This window comes from Rhagoletis zephyria, unplaced genomic scaffold (genome assembly GCF_001687245.7).
Source record: "Rhagoletis zephyria isolate East Lansing unplaced genomic scaffold, Rhagoletis_zephyria_1.1 Rzeph_scaffold_00919, whole genome shotgun sequence".
Classification (NCBI taxonomy): domain Eukaryota; kingdom Metazoa; phylum Arthropoda; class Insecta; order Diptera; family Tephritidae; genus Rhagoletis; species Rhagoletis zephyria.
Window position 1 is genome coordinate 165636 of NW_016158003.1, and position 5525 is coordinate 171160.

At 33.7% G+C, this 5525-nt stretch overlaps 1 protein-coding gene across 1 annotated transcript in view; it reads right to left on the reverse strand.

Moving 5' to 3' along the window:
* Positions 1-5318, reverse strand: part of LOC108362058 (60 kDa heat shock protein, mitochondrial) — a 54590-nt gene extending 49272 nt beyond the window's left edge. The window contains exon 1 of the mRNA XM_017614892.1: positions 5101-5318. The gene's annotated coding sequence lies outside the window, so the exon portion shown is untranslated. The remainder of the gene's footprint in view (positions 1-5100) is intronic.
* Between the last annotated feature and the right edge of the window lie 207 nt (positions 5319-5525).

Genomic DNA, 5525 nt, shown 5'->3' on the forward strand with positions numbered 1-5525 from the left:
GAGAATGCTATGTACTAGTTCATGAAATTCTTAAATTGTTTTATTTTTTTAGTTTAGTGTCAACCATTTATGAGTTTAATAAAATTTTGTCGAATACGATATTTGTCAAAAAATTTGCAGTCAGTTTCAATGATATACGCCAAAATGTGATAACAATTTTTATAAATTAACGATACTTTTTACTAATCAGCCTAATCGTGAGTTTCGCCCGAACCAAATTTCGCCAACAGTTTTTTCATCCACCTGTAGTGAATACACGCAAACGAAAAGTAAAAAGTGACCCGGTTCTAGAAAATGAAACTCATGATAAAGCTGAATATGTCGGAAACTAAAGAAGAACAGATAACTCTATTTGAAAGATTTTGATTAGTTTACTGAGGCATGAATGTTCGACACCAACTGACGGTATGCAGTTTTAAAGCGCAAACAGACACGATCTATCTTATGGGATTCGCGTGTTAACGAAAACTCACCACCGCATGGCGGTGACGTTGTCGTTGCTTTTCTCTCTCTATCAACAGTAAATTTGATATGCTGCTACGTACGTCAACCTACGTTTACGCTACGTCGTTGACTAACTGAGCTATTATGGTCCATTCAATTTTAGTATTATAAAGTGAAAGTTCGGCTAAGAATTCATGTTGATTTTTAATATTTTTTGCATTTTCTTTATACAAATTGGATGTACAAAAATTTCAGTATGGAAGAAAAAGTGCAACACCTTCAACGAAAAAAAATTCTCAAAACTCTACGCGAATTGTATGTACTATAGCGATCATGATTATTTAAATCTTAAGTATATATTAAATGATATTTAATATTTGCTTTAGAGAATAAATTTCGACAAATTTGTTTAAACAAAAATGTTAAGCGGATATGCAGAATGTGGAAGCGAGATTCTTCTGCTTGCATTTCTATGTTTTTATCATTTATCAGTTTAAGCACATACGATTAAATNCAGAATGTGGAATCGAGATTCTTCTACTTGCGTTTCTATGTTTTTATCATTTATCAGTTTAAGCACATACGATTAAATGTAAAAAAAAAAATATTTTTAATTGCGGATCCAAAAGAAATATTTATTAGTTGCATTGAGTTACGCAAAAATAGTGCCGAAAATAAATCGATTGTGCTGAAGGTGCCGGCTGCTTCCGAAAGGGCCGAAAATGGCACAATGCACACTCATTTTCCATCACTGTCACACACAGGTTGCCAGGTTGACGTTTTTAACGTCATTTGGACGCTTTTTGTATCCCGTTGACGTTTGGACGTTTTTTGTGTAAAAATTACGTTTTTTAACTTCCCAGTAATTTTTCTTTTTGACGGTAAGGGTCTTTTAAGTAGAACTGATTTTGAATTACTTTCTTAAAAAATCTTTACAAGCTTTGTGTTTTGCAGCAGCTGCTTCAAAAGATATTTATTCTTTGGACACAGATGACTTTAATATGATGCAAACCAAGCGTACGCGCACTTTTTTTTATCTTGGACTAAGGATCCCGTGTTCAAAGGCTGGTTGGGTAAACACTTGAGGTTACGAGGCTTATTGTAATATTTGCAATAGGCACATTAAAAGCCAAATCAGGAAAAGCTGATCTATTGCAACACGCACGCTCGCAAAAGCATCAAAAAAGCTGTAGCGGAATAAAAGGTCAGAAACACTAGGCGACTTTTTTAAGACTTCATTGAAAATGTAACGAACGCAAAAAAGGCTTAAATATTGCTATGCTCCTTCTTAGCAGAACGTAATTTAGCATTTTCGACAACCGACCCCCTAACCAAATGCCTACAAAAAAAAAATAATTATTAAAAATCTACGCGATTATTTAGCCCATTCAAACTTGCACATTATTGCCCTGAAATTTAATGCGCTATCAAACTGCATACTCAAAAAAAATCTAAAAAATATGAATAAAAAGTTGAAAATCTAGCTGAAACTTTACAGATTTTTTATAACTTTTGCACAAAGTTTGAAATGAGGATTTAAATTTTGTTTTTTATATAATGAGCTTGGCTTTTATGGAAAAATAATAAACAAAAGAGAAACAGCCAAAATCGATCGAAATGTTGTTGACTTAATCAGCTGGTCACAAGTATATGTATAAAATGATTTTTATATTAACGATCTCAAACCAGTTTACAATGAATTTTAAATGTGCTCTGTCGAAATGACATTTTAATATACCTTACGTACATATCTATGTACCTTTGTATGCAATAAAAGTTTAGCAAGACGAATTTTTTGTACATACATTCATTTGAAAAAGACGTTTTTGGGTAGAAAATGACGTTTTTTCAGACCAAGAGGGACGTTTTCTCATGCCGAAGACTTGGCAACACTGGTCACACATACAATCTCACTATTCTGCTGACTTCGTTTTCCCCTTCCGATAACTTTTTGCTTCCGCGCTTGCCTAGCACCGCTGTGCAAAGCTTTGCACGCGCAGTCGTCCGCGACACACATGTGCTGATTTGGGCATCCCTAATGTAGAGAAAGCCTCCCCCAACATCCTCACCAAGTTTCATATCGAGCCCTATAAGGAGGCTTTCGCACGAGGCGATTTTCCAGGCAACTTTTGCGTTCAACTCACGCAGGGTTGCACGAAAAAAAAATTGAATAGCTAAAAATATAAAAATATATCAATATATTCGCCATAAAAATGCGTTTGCATTGTTCAACTTTGCATTCTACTTTTGGTTGAACGGCCTTTCAACTAATCGCTTTCAACAAAGTTGGTCGCCAGCGAACATTTAGCCATTCAACTTTTTTTTCGTGCAAACCTGCGTGAGTTGAAAGCAAAAGTTGAACCCAAAATCGCCTCGTGCGAACACCTTTTTATACATTCGCTGAAATTGGTTCCGTTTTGGAATCCAACCCTTGGGCGGTTAATGTACACAAAATACACGTGAACATTTCAAAGATCATATATTTATAAAAATATAAGTGTTAAGTGCTCTTTTTCATATGAAACTTTGCTAGTGAAAATGCAAGGAATTTACCAACGAATTAGTTAAATACTATTACTAATAAAGTGAAAAGAGTGATAAATAATGTAAATATATACGATTCTTAACACCCCCGCCAAGTTTCATGACGAAATTCGTGACAATTTTGTGAAAATAGCCAAAAACCGATGTAATGAAAAGCCAACCCCGCCGCGTTATTGTGGTATGACTACGGTGACCATAAATATATTTTGAAAATGCAGGACAATTTTTTATCAAATTTACCTACATATAATTCCGTAGTATAAAAATAACAAAAATATACTACATATATGTATACATTTCTCGTCATTTGAATAGCGCACCATTTTTTTGATTTTCTACTATACAAAGTATGCTTGACAAAATTTTTATATGGAAGAAAATGCGCAGCACCGTCAAAAAAAACTGTCGCCCCATGTTTATTTTTTTTTAATTTTAAAAAATTTTTAAAATGGGATGTAGACGTAGATTATGCTATATTTTTATAAAAAGCTAATGAATATTGAACAAACAAAAGGAAAACTGTACCTACTAAGTATTAAAAAGATGCGCTATTCAAATAACGAAGTGTATATTTCTTAATTATTAATCCAATTTTAAACTTTGAACATAAATCACATTTGCTTCATTGGTATTAATCTTTTAGTAATGAATATCTACAATATTATAATAAGGTATATTACATACTACTTTACACAAAAAAATACCCATGGTTTCAAAGAAGTGTTAGTAATTTTCCAGTTATTCCTCAATATCTCATGAAACGACCAACAGTTCGAATGGTATTGTAAGACTATGTGCAAAAATATATATTTTTTGTGCAGATTGTGTTCCGTAACATCTACATTTCTCATCAGATTTTCATTTACTGTAAAAAGAAAATGATTGAAATTTCAATTTTTCGATTTTGGTCGCTTGTAACACTAATAATTTTCATCGAAATCGGCAAAGTAATATATTTTTGTAAGAGGACTGTAGGTCGCTTTGTTGATTGGATAATTTTTTTATGAGATATAGACGAATAGGTTCGAAATGTACCAAAAAACACGTTTTTCGAAAAAATTACGAAAACGCTTGTTTGAAAGGAAAATTGGCTTAAAATATTTTTGTTTCTTAAGCGATTACCACAAAAGTTTTAGAACAGTGTTATCGATATATTTGATGCTGGTCTTCAATTTCTCGTCATCCATTGTCCATAACCGTACAATATTTAGAACGCATTGACTAGTTGAACCTTCAAAACCAGCTTTTATTTCGATTAGGAAAAGTTAATTTTTAAATATCGAAGAAAATGCGGGACAAAGGGAGACACTTGGAACAATTCAGTACATTTTGGGGGTTTTCTGTTTTGAAAAACCTCGCTGGACAGACCNGTTAATTTTTAAATATCGAAGAAAATGCGGGACAAAGGGAGACACTTGGAACAAATCAGTACATTTTGGGGGTTTTCTGTTTTGAAAAACCTCGCTGGACAGACCTTTAAATAACAGTACGGTCCTGCAAAAAACGGAACGGATGGTCCCCGTAGGTATGACCCATACAAATTGTAAGAGCATGAGGATTTTGAGTTGTTTGGCGCTTGACGCACCAATTCAGGGACGGCAACAAGTACCAAAAAGCTGACATTTTTCGTGAGGTACTTAAGCGGGTTTTACTTTATATCGATAGATTTCTTAAGTATTTTTAACTTACGTCACCTTCGATCCGCAGTGAAATACCGATCTTCGAAGCAAGGTTTTCATAAAACCGGATTCAATTATTATTAATTTATTACCGAATCATGTTCATAAAACACATATAAAAACATGCTTTGTGGCATGTATACACACCTTAACAAAAAATTAGTATTATATGCTTTTTTTTTACCAGCATATACATGCCTAATATATGAAAAAAACTACATACCAAATACATCAAACACATATAAAAACGTGAACCGTATTTTTTCAGATCGTCCCCAACCGCATAACCCATTGGGGCCTTCGGCTAGTTACCAAATTATACGATTTCCAAAAAAAAAAAATCACCGTGATGGCCACTGATATCTTAACAGAATGTTCTCGGCATTCACCGGTAAAATTACGTAATTCTTGTAAAATGATTTATTCCACTTACTTTGTTTTATGTCCTGTTTAATAAGATTCCAAATGTCCAGTTAAAATTATTAAATGCCAATGACAGTGCACTAAAACGTGCAGCAAATAAACACCCGATAAATGCTTAAAAATTCGAAGCCTACTGGAACAATCTCAGCACACCACGTTTGAGCCAGTGTATATTCGATTTTTTAGAGTTGCCTACTCCACTCTACTCCCACTTTTCATCGGCATAATTATCGAAATTAACCCTTATGGAAATACCGCAAAATATAAGTTGTGTTTAATGAAACTGAAAAAAGTGCAGAGCAGCTCAAGTTAGATCAGAACAGAGCAGCTGTTAAAAAAACAATAGAGCAGATTACAGCAACGCAGATCATAAATCTCATGAAACACTATTCAGGCAGAAATTCTCAAAACAGTTGATTGCTCGACAGTTCAATT